Here is a 17946-nt window from a genome sequence, read left to right as displayed (position 1 = left end):
GTTTTTATATCTTTGAATGGATAAAACAAATTTATGTCAATGGTTACTTTTAAGCACATGATTGCATTCACTATACCATTCCAATGACGTTGCGTTGGCGCTGAGCTATATCTAGCTAACAAGTTCATTGAGGATGTAACATTAGGTCGAGTACATTATGATAAGTACAATAATGCGTCTATTATACTTAGATAAGGAAAGTTCATCTCCCGACCCAACTTCGTCATCTTCCTTTAGACGAATTGGTCATTTATGTACATTTGAAACTCGACTAATCATGGGAGTGCTAGCATCATGCACGCCCTTATTAAATTGCCTGACAATGGACATACACAAACTGGTGGAATAATATACCACAAGCTTGGTCTTCTAGTTTAGAACATAGATAAGATCGAGATTTCCCAGGATTTTCATCACAAATTCAGATTTTAAATAACTTGTAAGATCTCTTATTCCATTAAAAGTACTTATCATGTCCATACTGTCGACATAGATAGCTATAATTTTGAATCAGGAACTTAATTATTTAATACGCATGGCACGAAACCTTACTTGTTTATCCCTTCCCAATCAAATAGTCACTTTGACGGATATACCACATCCGCCTGATTGTTTAAATCAATAAGTGAGTGTTCCAGTGTAACTGCAAACACACTCCGTGGTTTAGAGTCATTCGACTTGGGAAGCAAAAGGCCATCATGCACTTTTGCAAATATCTTTGAGTCTAAATATCCAGAGATATAACCACATCTATTATGTTTCAAGTTCTTTTGAAATTACCAAGCAAACTAATTAACTGAACATTATGATGTTCAAAAGAGTAAGCGATCCAGGGGTTTGTGACAAACCTCGCGCCACAAGGTGATTCTTTATACTTTAAGACCTCATTCTTCTCACTATACTTTCTGACAAATAATCCCACAGGCTTTACACTAGGTTGGTTAGCACTACCACACCAAATACTCATATATTTGTCAAAGAACTGAGTTCTGCCTGGATTGCGTAGGCCAAATATGCTATTTATTTGAAATTAATCAAAATAAAGCATGGTTCGATCTCATTGTGCTCTACTTCTGGAGCAACTATTTATGAATTATATCATTATTGTGCATGCATGATCCTTCCATTGACTCATATGCATTCTCATAATCCGTCAGGATTTCTTTGTTCTCTAGAATAATTTAAAACTTCGGAGCGTCCTCCAGTTTGATTCATGGACATATTCAGAGGCAATCTTATGAGATTATTTTTGATGATATAAATAATTTGTGCCTTACTCACCTACTTCTTTTCTAGGTGAGGATTAATCGAACCAAGTGGTCTCTCCAACTTTCTTTATGTAGCCACGGCCTCAACCAAACTTCCACTGAGTATAGTTGGAACACCTTAGTATATGGTGTATATCTCATATTGAGGATTTGTAACTTTGCAGGTAGGTTTGCAGCTGGTATGTGTGATCTCATCACTTTAGCAACATCAATGTACATTCTGAAGAATGAATATTCTTTATCACTTCACATTTACATTTGTGGAGCACAAGAATCAATATGAGACACAGTGGGAATACACCATGACAATTCCTGTCGTTCCCTTAGAAAATACTTTTTCTTATCTCCCCCTAACGACGGGAAGACTGTCTCATTAAACTGATAACTCGCAAATCTAGCGGTAAGAGATCTCTTTCCAAACGTTTTAAAATGCGGATAATTGTTGGGAACTCATTTCCAACGTAACTACTTAACAGTTTTGAAGACCCATCATAGTACGATGTGGATTCGTAATGGCACATATATAGTGCAACCAAAAATGCGTAAGAACACGAATGTCAGGCTTAAATCCAGTTACTAGCTGGTACGCAGAAAAGGTTGACTAATATTGGATTCTAAAAATGAATTAAGTAAGATGCATGTAATATTGCATATCCCCAAAGCAATAAAAGATAGGTTGGTGCGCATAACCTATTCCTTAGGCACCATCTGTAACCTTTGATGGTAGCCTCTGCGAGACCATTGGGTATAAGATGCTCTATATTGATCCTATTAAACATGCAATATTCATTAAGTCCTTTTGATGTAAATTATCTAGCATTAATAAGGGTGGTGAGCTTTTGCACTTTGTATTGTGTAATATGTGCTAGGAGTTTTTAAACGCAAATTTCTTGGGAACTATAACTAGTCCAAAATGTCAAAACATTCACCAGAGCCATAAGTCACTTTAATGGTCCGCATTCTGCATGAATATTTTTCAAAATTTCACCTTGTTATCTTTGTAATATGGATTGTTTACCATTTTCATCTTAGGATGGTTTCGATCCTATTATACTGAAGACTTTGTAAAATGAGCGATATGCTCTCTTACTTAAAAGCATAATAGGAGGAGGGAGTTGTGCATCTGGTACTTTAGAAAACGCTTATTGAGAGATATTCCGTTACTTCGCATTTTGTCAATCTTTTTCCTGTTATCTCGTCCAGCGATGTGCGTATGAGTCCTTTCAAAACGAAACATCATGTCACAACCAAAGTGCCTTTATGGTTATGTCAAAGTCTATATGAGTCAGTTTCCAACATTTCATCGTCGGAGTCAATATGGATTCAATAATCCACATTAATAATATAGTGATTTACATTTCACTAAATTGACTCATTAGTCTCTCTAAAGTATGTTTCCTTCCAAATACAGTAGTGACTATAAAAGATGCAATCAATTACATTATCATCACAGTCAAGTTTCACATGATATCCATTTGCATGGGTTTCTTTGGAATTTAACAAGGTGTGATTCTCTCTTGGTACATATAGAGATTTTGTGACGTCTTTGTTCTATCTTGAAAACAATTTTTTTGAGCAGTGTTGCGCTTGATGATCTAATCCTCGTAGTCACATTATAAGGAAATAGTTCAACAACTAGTTTAAATTCCTTAAGCTAGTAGAAGAAAAACAACTGTGAGTTAGACATTTGGGTCTTGAGAGTTTTAACAAGTGGTTTGGCCTTATTACGTAATAAAAGTGGGACTCAACTCAAGTACTTTAGACTGAATATATATTACATTTCACACAATATATCTCAGTGCTTTAGAGAATTTATATCTCGTGTTTTCATTCCATGGGTACAAATATTGGATCTAGTTCAACAGAATAAGATAGTCAATTGGCCCGGAAAATTTCTTTTTGCCATTAAAGTTGATGTGTAAATTATTTGTTGCTATGATACACACATTACTTTGTATATATCAACACCTATGACCAGGTGCATTTCTGACTCTTTTATTTATGATGGGAGCTAGAATTAAATCTTAGCTTCATCCCATATTCAGCTGATACCTGTACTTTGGTGTCATTACTACTTGGGAAAAATACATCTTTGTCTCATGATATATATGTCTCTTTTCACATGCTTTATATGAGTCATTACGTCTAACCCTTATTATTTCGGGGTTCTTTCCATTTTCAATTTTTCTATAATTAGCTTAATTTGAGAAATTTCTTTATCTCAATAGGCCAAGATAATCTCACTACACATGTCAACCAATTACTTTAGGTTGAATAGATTACTAAAGATAGTTCTCTTGTTGTCATATTTCAACACATACTGGTTCGTTAGTATCATGGATGAAGTAGAGAAATGAAAATTTTCTGACTCATATCATCTTTTGTGAGTTCTTCCACAAAAATTGGAATACATGTGATTTTATTTGAATGTATCTTTTGAAACTACTAACTGATTCATAGTCGAGCAAGTGGATTACATTCCACGGAACATTCAAATTTTGGGAAGAAAATATCAAGTACGCAATAATAGTGCTCAAGTACTTCTAAACCACAAATACATACATTTGAATCGAGTTTGTAGATGCTTCTGTTGTGCCTGAAAATTAATATAGATGCTTCTGTTTTGCCTGGTAACAATTATGCTGGAATTGCTCTAATAATAAGAGATTTTACAGGTCAATTGGTGGAGGCATGGACATAGGTAGAGAGAGTCAGGGATATAACTCAGGCTGAAGTTGTTGTTGTGTTTAAAGCTCTTCAATGAATCATTCAACTCCAAATTCAGAATGTCATCGTGGAAGGTGATAACAAGAAAATCATGGTTAGCATCAATGACATGTGTAATATCTCTCCTTGGGAAGATGATAATATTATTAAAGAGTGTCAGCACCTTGTCAGTTGTTTAGATAATGTTGTTGTTTGCTTTAGAAATAGGAAGTGTAATCAAGTGGCAGATCTTCTTGCCAGGTTTGCTAGGACAAACAAATGTAGTAGGAAATGGAGTATGAATCTCCCTGAGTCTGTTAGAGTCAAGATTAAAGCAGAAAAGGTTATGATGTAACTCTCTTGCCGTTTTCAGGATTTTAATGAATATTTGTGTGTTTTTTTTCAAAAAAAAAAAAAGAATCGAGTTTGTACAAACAATTGTACAAAATACATCATTCAACTATAGCCAATATTATATTCAAGAGAACTAAATAACATTAACCAAAATTCTCAATGAACGAGGTCAACAGTCATAGTTTAAATTGACCGTTCATTTGATATGGATTTATCTTAAAACAAAACAAACACAACTAGGTATGTTCTAAAAAACAGATAAATAAGACCAAGAATATTCGGTCTTTAGTTACATACCTCACATTTCTGGTTCCCACCCTACCTACAGACTTAGTCGCGCACGTCCCAAAACCGGAAAACTGAACAGGACAGGAACATGTTGTACCGGGTCGACTGGATCAGACTGAGTTGACCAGGTCTCTGGTTCGGACTGAATTGACCAGGTCGGAGATTTTACATGCGCGGCTATTCTTCTCCTCAGAAACGCCAACAGACTCCACCTAAACAAGTAAATCTAGATCCGCAAGCCAATCACAGATCACAAAAACCGGTGATTCAGATTAAAGATTAAGGACTAAACGTTAATCAAAGAAATCCTAAATTTACAGATTACATTAATCAAAGTAATTTCAAAGAAACTCCCTGACTGATATGATTGATACAAACACAGTATTCGATAATAATCCCTAATCAGTACGACCAATCAAAATAACCCCTGATTCATAATCAAAACAATTTTTCCCATGGATTTTATAGATCCAAGATATAATTTCTACAGCATAAATTCAAATCAATTTTTCCCATGGATTTAACAGATCCAATATATAAAGATACAATTATATTGGATATGCCAAAATCAAAAACAGGAAAAGGAAAAAAAACTATATGAGAAAGTATATACAACTTATATGATTGATTTGATTTCAACGAAGATTTCTTAGCTAATTGATTTCATTCCAGCGCAAAAATAAATAAATAATACCAACCGATCGAATTTAGCTCTCCGATATAGTATCGTGCATGATAACGTTTTGCAGTAGAATATAATAGGGAAAGGGAGAGAGAGAGAAAGAGAGAGTTTCAATTGATAAGAGTTATATGGTTACATGAATATCATATCTTTGTATACGTGGAGAAGGAAAAACCAAAAGACTCTTGTCTTGGACCACACATCCATTGGCATGGGCCCTTTAACATTATTATAAATTTTACCAGACACTCGTATAATGGCCGGATTATAGGTTAAATAATTGATTATGAGTTAAAATGGTTACCAAACACCCCCAATAGGAAAAATGAAAAATGTAATTGGTTATTTTAAGCACAAAATATTTTTCTTGTCATCATATATCTTTTTTTTTCTTTTTACAATCGTTTTTTCCTACTTAATTTGTTCATTCTAATATCTGGGAGAGGTACTTCTTATAGCCAAAGTTAACCTAGAAACACCTCTGCTTTTTGGTAAGAGTCGCAGGTCCACTAAATATGTACTATAATATGACAACACTAGTGATGAACCTATGAGAAACTTCAAAGGTACCATTTGACCAAACCGATTCAGTGAATATGAGAAACTAATTACTTCATACCATACGTATTTTAAACATGTTCCCGTATACACCTGTTTTTTGTTCGAGTGTTGAACCTGTATGTGGTGTTGCATTTGTTCCTAGTGCTTGTTGAGAGCTCTTTGGCTTGGGAATAATTCTCTACACGTGTTGAAGTTGTATGGGATCATTTGTAAATGTCGCGTATCATCCTAGAGTGCAGTTAAATCATTTTTTCGTAGTAAATAAGAATGTTCCCTATGGATCGTTTTGCACCCTTTAAAGTCACACGTGAATTGTTGTTGTATTATAGTCCTCCTTTGGTTTAGAATGAGCCCTGCAAAAGGTAATTTCGTATAACGCATATGTAAAATCTTATTTGATATACATGGTTTTTCATCTTTATTATTAAATTTGTGCATTCCTTATCTATTGGATCATTAGGGTGTTGATTCTTATAAGTTTCCAATTTCTTAAATTCGCGGAGGCTATACATCAGATGCTTGGGTTACTGAAAACAGAATCAGTTTTGCCTTCTTGTCACTGGAGCATTATACAATATACACAAATTAAAAAGGACCTGCCAACACAACATTAGATCCAACATTATAAATGGTTTGTCAACTATATGTGATAGTAATGGTCATGACCTTCGTGGTAACCACCGTTTGCCTGGTAAAGACACATGTGATACCCGTACAACCTAGATTTCTATAGTATAAGAGTTAAAAAAGCTTTTATTATTTGTTGATTAGCATGAAACACTTGCGAAACATCAACGAACCTTTGGTGTACTGCAACTCGCAATCGTGAAGCAACATGCGAGGATGGGGAATCCGCATGTACTTGCTTATATCATGCAAACTTTTATTATTTTACATAATATGATAGTAAAGAATAAACGTCGTCCAGGTACATGACTACGACACATGACTTCCAACAACACCAGTGGAAATATCCAGAGAACGTAGTCAAGAACCTTAAAGATATCATTAGCTGATCAACATCGTAACGCTACGAGCGATATGGATATGCATTTTTTGTTGTACAAAATATGACTTGATAAAACACGTATGGATTAATCTTGGAGATAATTTAGAAGTTGGGGAAATCTATCGCTCAATTTGAATTTGAATTTCCTATTGTTCTTCTTCTCTTTTTGGTTTTTTTTCTTAACTTATTATGTATGTTTAAAAACGTATTTAGAATTGTTGTATTTAGATTAGACTATGTATTGTGATGCTTAATTTTCGTTGCGTTTGCATTTTACTTTATCTTTAATGATAATTGAATTATTTTATCAACATGATTCAATTTATAAACAACAAAATACATATTTAATTTAAAATTAAAAGAGTTAATTAGTGTTTGGATCGTAGATTTTGGTATGTCTTAGGATTTGGTCCTAAGTTTGTCAAATTTTGAGTTTGGGTCGTTGACCCGTTAGTCAACTGGATTTTATGGTCAAACTGTTAAAAGAGTGAACGTCAGTTAAGGTTAATATTAACCCTGTTTAGTATATGAAAATGAACAACCGAAAGTAATCCATTGTGTGGTGGCATCAATCTCTCTTTAGGGTTTATTTCTTTAGCATCTCTGCTCTACCTTCTTCCCATCATCATCATCAGCATCATAAACTGCATCAACAATACCTTTGGGAGCAATTCTGACCAAGTAAGATCAGTAAGACAGTAAGCTATACATGATTCCTCCCATAAGTGATTCTTCCCATTTTCAGTATATCCCACCAAAGTTTAGTCGGTGCCGATGGAATAGCTTAATCTTTCTCATATATCACGACTTGATAGCATTGGGTCTTCCCACGGTTATAAATCATATAATCCACATACATACCATCTCTCATATTTCTCATATCAGTATACCATCAACATTGTCAAACTCTTCTTCTCAAAAGCCAACATACATAATAGAAAAAGGAAACAATTTTAGAAAATACATAGAAAATCCTCCATAGATTCAATTTTCAAACAACACTCTCATCTATTCAATACTGCAATTCAGAAGCCTAGTTTATTTTTTTTTCCTGAAATCCCTAATTCCACTATAGAAATACCGAAAAATAATTTGTTTCAAGTTAAAAACATCAAGCTTTCATCACAAAACATCATGGTATTCTTCTTCGAATCTTCCTAAAATCCCTGAGAATTTATCTCTTATCAACGAATCGTCATAAAATTTGAGGCGGTGTGTTCCAGTACTGTTAGGGTTATTTTTTGAATTATCAGAACTGGTCTTTTTAGTCACATCTCTAGACGTTCATTTTGAGTTATTCACTGAATGGCAAACATGCAACTAAAATAGTAACAGACGTTAACACTCTCAGCAGCTTGACCAGAATATCCAGTTGACTAACGGGTCAACGATCCAAACTCAAAACTGGACAAATTTAGGACCAAAATACTAAGACATACCAAAATCTACGACCCAAACACTATTTTACTCAATTAAAATTCCAAATAATAAACTATATTTTATTAAGTTAATAACATGATTTGATTAATTATAAGCAACGAAACGAAATACATATTTGATTTGAAGCTAAAACTCCAAATAATAAATTGAAAACACAAATTGTTAAACAAATAATAATTAAGGAGCCTAGTAAGATTGGTCTCCTCTAATCCAATTTTGTATTATCTCGTCTTTTCATATTGTGATGTAGTATTTTTGTTGGTCATCATATTAGGAGACATCCATCGCCATTAAGTGAAATTCTTCATATTCTTCTCTGTTTGTATCAAGTCTTGCATCTCTTGCCCGTTTCATAGATTTATCTTTCTCTATATCTCTTGCCGCAATCTCATATTATCTCCACCACAAGCTTCATCTGTGATTGTAATTTGAAATGAGCATTGAAGTTTGTTTTTCTTTGATCTTTTTGTCCAACATTCATCTTGGGTTCATTTCTTGCTTTCCATGTTAAAAGTAATGACTTCTCCTACATTTTTATCATTGGGCAATCATATGGAATATTGATTTCGTATGTGCCCTTGATGTATTAATATTTGTGACGAATTGAGGTTCCGGTTCATACTCTTATTTGTCGTCATCTTCATGATCTAGAGAATCTCTGCTAGAATCGAACATATACGTCTTTTGTAGTGTGAATTTTGGAGTTTCTTCCCAAAATCACAACTTGGCTTCAGTTAATTATATGTTATTGATTTAATAAATTAATATTCATTTGCATGTAATTAATTTATTAAAAGAAAAATATAAATAAAGGTTGTTTACTTTCATGTTCTCGTCTCACCTTTCACACCTTTGCAATGTATATCCAAACAACTTTACATATTACTTGTGATTGACTGTGAGGGAGGTTGTAGTCCATTTAGGTGTGACATGGAGTGTAGATATGATTTTCTTTCCGATTCTTCTCTGCAGCATATATGACTTCTAATTGATCCATTCCGATATGATCGTGAGATATTGATAAATGAGCTTGTCACAAAGTAATATATTCGATTGTAGAAAAATTAGGATCACGTTCGTTAGTTGCCGTGAGATTTTTTATTTTTATTTTGAAGTAAATTTCCATTAGATGAGGACATAGTTTTCAGTAAAAAAAAACATTGAGATACAAAATGATGGAAGGAACAAGATTTTTATCGATTGTTAAAAAAGAGTCGTTAGAATAAGATCAAACAGTCCGAAAACTAGACATTATTTCTATAAAAGAATATTCAAAAAAATTAACCGCATTTTGGATTACGTTTAGCCATAGATACAAATATAAAGTATGCTCGTCTGGAGCGCGGACTTAATTAACTCTCAAATACATTGGAGATTTGATGCTTAATATTAGGCATATCTAAATTATGTTTCACCAAACACAATTTTAATTAACGCTAGAAACAAACGTAAATATTAATTGCGCCTGGTTTTTGGGTAGAGAAACTGCATCTAACCCCGGGCGAAGTTATAATCTCCTATAGGCCAAATGTGGCGACCTTTTTTAATTTCTTTAACATTTGGATTTTATAAATCTCCCCATTGAGTCTCATTTTTTCTTCTCACTATTTAGCTATTATAGCTGTTAGAGCATTGCTCGGTCGAACTCTCATGCGTTGCTATCTCAAGCATGTTTGTCAATGTTAGTGATCAAAACTATAAGTCTTGATTTCTAGTCTACTGTAGCTAAGTCTCGGACTAGGATAGTTAATTTAGTTGAGCTCAAGGACTCCATGGCGATTCATCATACAAGACTAAGATCTACTCAAGGAACCGGTGGAACTTCTCGACAAAAAGGTATGTGGAGACTTGAACTTATCTGTCACTCAAAAGTCTATCTATTCTATCTCCTACTCTTTGAGACAAAAAGTCGTATGCTATATATATAGACTATGATTATACACATTTAGTATTTCAAGCCGAGTATACCTCGCCTATCTATATCTCGAAATATGTGTTGCTAAGCTTTTCGCTTCGACCAAGTTTATCTTTACCTAGTGACGAAAGTCATGATATGTTTCAATCACTTTGAAAATTGCTTTGACGAGAAATGGTGTAACAACTATATAACGTCCTCTAAGAATGTTTCAATGATTGGAATGAGAGTTTAGATTACATAACCAATGGTGGACATAAGCATTGTTGTGGAAACACAGTTATGTATAAGTCCTATTCCTTGAACCAAAGTTTTTCGAACTTTGTTGATCAAGAGAACCGGAAGAATGGCAATTGCCAAGTCCGCGAAATCAGTCCACGAACTTCCGAAGTTCTCAAACCCGAGAATTTCTGCTGGAGTTGACAAACTAGTTTGTGAAGCTAAGTCCGCGAACCGGCGAAGTTCTCATCCCGAGAATTTCTGCTGGAGTTTGTAAACTCTGTCCGGTATCTTAAGTCTGCGAACTTGAGAAGGTTATATATCTAAAGATGATTTCTGAACTTAAACTTAAAAAGAATAAGGAATGCTATTTGCAAACCGTGGCTATAAAAGTTCATGAACCGATTCGAGTAAATCAAATCATCTTTGCTTCAATTGTGTCTTGTGTAGTTACATAAGATTTCCTTGCATTTGAACAACTCTCTAACTAGTTCAATTGATTCATTTGAAATATTTATGGTGAAGAAGAACATGGTTGATATGAAATGGTCATATGGCTAACCTTTTGGTTGACAATTGTTGAACCAACAATGTACACGTTTGGGTACGGTTAACAAACCTAGAAGGTATGTGGAGACTTGAACCGGTGGAACTTCTCGACAAAAAGGTATGTGGAGACTTGAACTTATCTGTCACTCAAAAATCTATCTATTATCTCCTACTCTTTGAGACAAAAAGTAGTATGATATATATATAGACTATGATTATACACATTTGGTATTTCGAGCCGAGTATACCTAGCCTATCTATATCTCGAAATATGTGTTGGTAAGCTTTTCGCTTCGACCAAGTTTATCTTTACCTAGTGTTATCTCAAAGTTGTTGTAGTAAAAAGTTCGTTGAGGCTTGTGAAAGCAAAAGATTCTAGACTTAATAAAACTTAAAAATAGAGAAAACTTAATACAAGATTGATTTCAAGATATTAAAGACAACCAGGACACTGATTCCACTATTACACATGAATAAATTATGGTAAATAACTCAACACTCTAATTATATTTTAAGTCCCTTATTTCTTAATTCACATATAATCAGGCATATTCTCAAATATTAATTGTATCCCTTATGCATAGATTATCTAAACAAAGTATAGCCTATCAAATTGAATCACAACTAATGAAGAAAATTATGCAAACAATTAAAAACTCTGCAAAAGCAGTGATTGAGTGAATTACAAATTATAAATTAGAGAAAATAAATGATTACCAATTATTCATTCCTAAATAGCTTCCTCATTGCCTTGGTTGTGGGAGAATTAACACATCATCATGTTGGAAACACGCTCAAAAATCATTTTTATTGCTCAAAGGGTTTACAAATGATGAAAATGGGTGAAAATGATTAAAACCGGGTTTGTAACAATTATATTTGTTATAAACCTAACTGTTACAGAGAACGATAAAACGAAACTGTAACAGACACTGTCGCTCTACGACCCCCGCCTCTGTGTCGTTCTCACTGTTGGAAAACGACTGTCTTGGATGGTCTGTGCTTCATGTTCTTCAGATATGCAGCAGCAAAAAAGAATTTTCCTGCAACTTGATTTTTCGACTCTGTGATGCTCTGTAATCTCCCAAACTCTCCGTGTCGTCTCACTGCTATCCCATCCTCTATTTATAACCCAACAACATTGAAATATCACGTAATAACTGCAGATAATTCTCCCATCAATCGACCGTAATATTTTCTTCTCGGGAATATTTTCTTCCCTTTCTCCTCTTCTCACGCTGTCGATGAGTGCTGAATATTCCTTATTTAACTCCTACACGCTTCTGCAGCGGCCAAGCTCGATCCAAACACGAGCAACACACGTAAAATCACACTGTAATCCCGTGATTATCTCATCCGCACATGTACTCCCTGTTGTGTAGAAAATCCCCGTATTCAACCCACGTTTTTCGAATCTGAAGGACTTAGCAGTCTTGTGTGAGTGTAACAGGCTGGAATGAGTCGATTGGAGTGATTGAACCTTGTCACAGCTCCTCAAAATTCGAAACAGCAAATTCCCCTGGCGAACAAAATTCAAACCTGCACTTTCCCGCCAAAACCAAGTGGAAGAAGGGTGTCCCCCTAACCAAACCGGGGGTGCGAATAGTAGGTGCCCAACTGAGGTGCCCCTTATCCAATCTTGGGGTCCGTATAGTAAATGTCCTCTGGGGGGTGCCCCGAGCAACTTTTCGAGCCGAATTTTCCAACAATATTTATTTCCAAAAAATACCTAAAAACACACAAAACACCATAATAAGGACGAAAACGAGTACTAACAATACGAAACATTGAGGACAAAATAGACATATAAATGCGTCTATCAAATACCCCCAAACTTATTATTTTCTAGTCCTCGAGCAAAACTAATAAAAACAAAACCGAGTTAATCTCGGGAGGGTTTACCAGAGGTGTACCCACAAAACCATGACTTCTAATTGGTCACAAGTATCTAAAGATCTATGAGGACATACAAATTCTCAACCTATCTCCAAGTAACTAGAATGCCATAGAAATTAAAGGTGCCAGCTCTAATGATGATTAAAGAAAAGGGGAGACACATCCGCAACACTGCTAGATAAAGAGATATCCGCTACACAGCTAGATAAACATTGTAAGATGCGTCCGATGATTTACTGCTGAATAAGATTAGGAGAGAGATAAAGATGAGAGGGACATCTGCTACACAGCTGGGCTAATTACGTGTGATGAGTTGAACCAGTGATGGAAAGATCTTGTGTCAGATAGAAAGCGGACTAACAAAGCAACCAAATGTATCTTTCTTCAACTCTCTCATAGTGCTCAGTAGAAACAACGTCTTCTTCGGTCTTCAACTGTTTATGATAAACTATCGAACCTCATAGAACCTTGACAATTAACTCTTCTCTTCAATTTCTTGCTTGACTTAAAAATTTCTACTTCCCTATGGCCTTATTGAAAAAAAAAAACTAATTATAGAACGTAATGATGATTTTTTTTTTCATTTTCTTCATTTTTTTTTGACAACAATTACAAGACAAAAATTTACATGTCCATGAGAGAAGGACTTTAAAAACTTGGATCTTCGCAACTTGTGATGTCTTGGTATCATGAATTCCAACAACTTATATCATTTGCTCTTATAACTTCTTGTAACTAAGTCTTCAACTTTGATTTTTGAATTATTATTTTCTATTGTTGCTTCTAAACCTTAACCGTCTTCCACTTTCTTCATAGATTTTGATCTCGCTCCGCTTGTTGATGATGAAAAGTTTCTACCGAGAGAGAGTCGTAACCCAGTAACTAAGACTACATTGTGAGGTTGCTTTGTCTTTCTGGAATTTCCTGACCTACTGGCCTTTCCATCATGGATGGTTAGGTCCATCACGGTTACCCTCTAAAAGGAACAAGTTCTCTCCTGAATTTCAAAGATCTCAATGTCTTTTTCTCTAATGTCTCAAAAGATTGTTATCTATAGCATTCCAATTTCTATCTTTTCGGTGAGAAACAGTATGTAAGCTTAGCTAACCGAATACTATGTGACGCTAGAAGTTTCAAAAAAGTGCGACTAAAAAGTTCTTCCCCACCCCCAAACTTAAATCTAACATTGTCCTCAATGTTTCTAATGAAAGAGCAGTACCAAAAGTAAAATAACACGAGGAGAAGTTGGAAAGATAGTACCTGGGTGAAGAAAATCAAAAACTAATATACAACATACAACTGCCTCGATGGTCAATCAAGGGTAAACAGGGTCCTCCAGAGGGACCTCCTCAACATCACCTGTAGGAAAGGGCTCTAAAAAGGGTTTCAATCTCTGACCGTTAACCTTCGAAGAACTACTACCATCCGGTGTCTCAATTTCAACAGCTCCATGAGGAAAGACAGTGCGAACAATAAAAAGACCCGTCCACCGAGAACGTAACTTCCCAGGGAAAAGATGCAAGCGGGTATCATATAGAAGAACTTTTTGACCTGGAGAAAATGACTTCCGTAAAATATTTCTATCATGCACAAGTTTCATTTTGTTTTTATACTCCTTCGTACTATCGTAAGCATCTATACGAATCTCTTCCAACTCATTGAGATGGAGTTTCCTATGGGCTCCTGCCTTGTCAAGTGAAAAATTTAGCTGCTTAACAGCCCAATAAGCTCTATGTTCTAACTCAACAGGTAAATGACATGCCTTGCCATACACAAGCCGATAAGGAGACATTCCAATGGGGGTCTTAAACGCATTACGGTAAGCCCATAAGGCACCAGTAATCCTAGACGACCAGTCTTTCTGGTTAGGATTAACTGTTTTCTCTAATATACGTTTTATCTCCCTATTGGAAACATCTACCTGACCACTAGTCTGTGGATGATACGGGGTAAATACCTTATGTGTAATACCATATTTCTTCACCAGAATCCTAAAAGGACCATTACAAAAGTGAGACCCTCCATCACTAATTATAGCTCGCGGTGTACCAAAACGTGTAAGTATATTATTTTTCAAGAACTCAATCACAACCCTATGGTCATTGGTTTTACACGCAACCGCCTCAATCCACTTAGATACATTGTCTACAGCGACAAGGATGTATAGGTTACCAAAAGAATTAGGAAACGGACCCATAAAGTCAATACCCCACACATCAAAGACCTCAACAATTAGAATCGGGTTCAAGGGCATCATGTTCCTACGGGAAATGGTTCCTAATTTCTGGCAACATTCACAAGTAACACAGTAACTATGGGAGTCTTTAAACAACGAAGGCCAATAGAATCCACACTGCAATATCTTAGCAGCAGTCTTCTTAGCACTAAAGTGACCCCCACAAGCATGATCATGACAAAAGGAAATAATACTGGACTGCTCACTCTCATGTATACATCTCCTAATAATCTGGTCTGGACAATACTGGTAGGCTTCTAAAAGGTCCTAAAAATTATCCCCGGCCAAAAACTTGGTGGGCTCGGAGAAGTGTATAAAATTAAGCGCAATAAAAACGGGGGCCTACAGTAATACCGCAAGTGCACGGTCGTCAGTTATAGATCGTGCAAGTACGGGTCGATCCACAGAGATCGGGTGTGTTTTGGAAATGTTTCTAGCTATTTTGGTTTCTAAATTTGCTATTATTGGGCTTTGAATACCCTTTGGAACTGTTGGGCTTAATGGGTTTGTTTTTTTTTAACAATGAAATACTTTAGGCCTTGGGCCTGTGAAGTGAACTGAGCCTTGGACTCAGTTGGTTTGGTCTTGGGCTTTTGAGTTTAGGCTTATGGATTAAGCCTACAGGTTGGTTGAATTGGGCTTTGATTTTTAATGAACTGGGCTTCAACTTTTGGTTCAAATCTGGGCTTAGTAACTGTGGACTGGGCCTTAGCTTTTTGGAATGAGCTGAGCTTTGGGCTCAGTTGGATTGGCCTTTGCTTGGCTGCAGGAAGCAGCAGCAACAACAGCAGCAGCAGCAGCTTGGCAGGGGCAACACAGAGAGGGCAACAGCAACAGCAGCTGCAGCAGAAGTGGCAGAGAAGGCAATGCAGCAGCTGTACACATGGCCAAGAAAAGAAAGCAGTACTGCAGCACAAGGCAATGCAAGTAGCAGCAAGAACAGCTGCAGCAGTGCAAAGAAAGAAGACTGCAGCACAAAAGAAACAGCAACAGCAACTGCAGCAGAACAAGCCAAAGGAAAACAACACAGTGGCAAAGACCTAAGCCACAGAGCAGTGCAAGCAAAAACTAAACAGCAGGGCAGTGGAAGCAAAGATGGCAGTGAAGCAAAGATAATGCAATAAAGAAGATGGCTAACAAAATAAACAAAAGGAAACACAAACAGGGCAACACATGGCAAAAGCAAAGAACAAAACAAGATGAACCAAGGCCTAAGGCCAAGGGCAAGGATGTGGAGAAACTGCAATGGAGCAAGGCTAAGGCAGAATACAGGCAAACATATAGAAAGGGAAGAAAACTAGCTTGCTGTGAGCACTAGTTTCTCCCAATGCTCAATCAACACTGCAACCTAAGCATACAACAAGAATGGCAAGAAAATCAGCTTGCTATGAGCACTGATTTCTTCCATTGCACAATCACATCAATGCTTCTAATGTATCTAGCCTAGCATTCCATCAATTGTAACAGCAAATTAAACACAACAGGAACATTTACAAACATCAACAGGAGAAAATAGCATTAACAGAACATGATCACATTAACATAAATTACAGGAGCATTAACAGAGCATTAACTATAAATAACAGGAGACAAACAATTAACAGGAGACAAACAATTTTAACATATGCAGTGATATTGAACAGAACACATTAAAGAGAAAAACATTAACATTAACAGGACATGAAAGTCCTGGATGCCGGCTAATCCAAGCATTAACAGTGAACAACATTAACAGGATATGAAAATAAATGAAATTAAAACTAACACACATGAACAGAAATGAGTTTGAGCTGAAATTAAAAACATTAACAGGACATGAAAGTCCTGGATGCTGGCTATTCCAAGCATGGAACTAGAAATTACCAAACATTAAAATTAAACTAACATAAACCTAATTGCACTAACAGTTGAAAATTAAATCAAAATTAAAAGTGAGCCTAACCCAAATTGGGTGGTAACTTGGCTAGTCCAAGAACACCTTCAAATTGCTCTACACACTCTCTATTTATAGCATACAATTACCCAAATTTTTCAAACCCTAAAATTAGAAATTAGGTATTTTTTTCAATTCCGAAATTGCTCACCAAATTCGCTGAATTGGTGGTGACCCATGCCTCTTTTCTTCCCTCTCGGTCCTTCTCTGCCTCCAATTGCGTCAATTTCTCCCTAATTCGAGGTGTTTTATCAACCCTCACCTAGGTCAGTTGGTGAGAGGAGTTAAAGCAACTCGGCTAGGGGGATGGTGTGGTGTCGGGTGATGATGGTGAAGACGTGATGGCGCTGCAGAGGTGAGGTGGTAGAGATGGTGGTGACAGAGGTGGAGAAGGTGGTGGTGTACGGTGGTTTCTGCAGAGGAGGGTGATGGAGGAGAGTATGGGTTCGATGGAGAAAGGGGAAGGGTGCGTTTGTTTGAGGTCTAGGGTGTTCGGCACTTGGGTGTGAGGCGAGTTCATCGATTTTTGATGTTCAGCGAGACTAAGCCTTGTGATGTGGAGCTGGTAGGTAGATCGGACGGTGATGCGGAGGCAAGCGGGGAGCGACCGTCGGATGAAGGGATACAACGAAACGAACGGTGCTAGATTAGGTTAGGTGCTGTAGTGTAAGGCGGGGATATCAAACTTTGATGAACAGCAAGGGAGCAACCGTCGGATGCTTCTGAGAACTGATCTGACGGCTGAAGACGCAAGCGGATATGGATTTGGGTTTTAGGCTTTTGGGTATAGAATATGGGTTTGGGAAATGAGTTTGGGCTTGGAAAACCTTGAGCCCACTTCTTCTTTAAGAACAACTTTCTTCTTCTTGAGCCCATTTCCAGCTTTTTGG

Source organism: Papaver somniferum, chromosome 7 (genome assembly GCF_003573695.1).
Source record: "Papaver somniferum cultivar HN1 chromosome 7, ASM357369v1, whole genome shotgun sequence".
Taxonomy (NCBI): domain Eukaryota; kingdom Viridiplantae; phylum Streptophyta; class Magnoliopsida; order Ranunculales; family Papaveraceae; genus Papaver; species Papaver somniferum.
The sequence above is the reverse complement of the archived record's forward strand: the minus strand, read 5'-3'. Positions refer to the sequence as shown.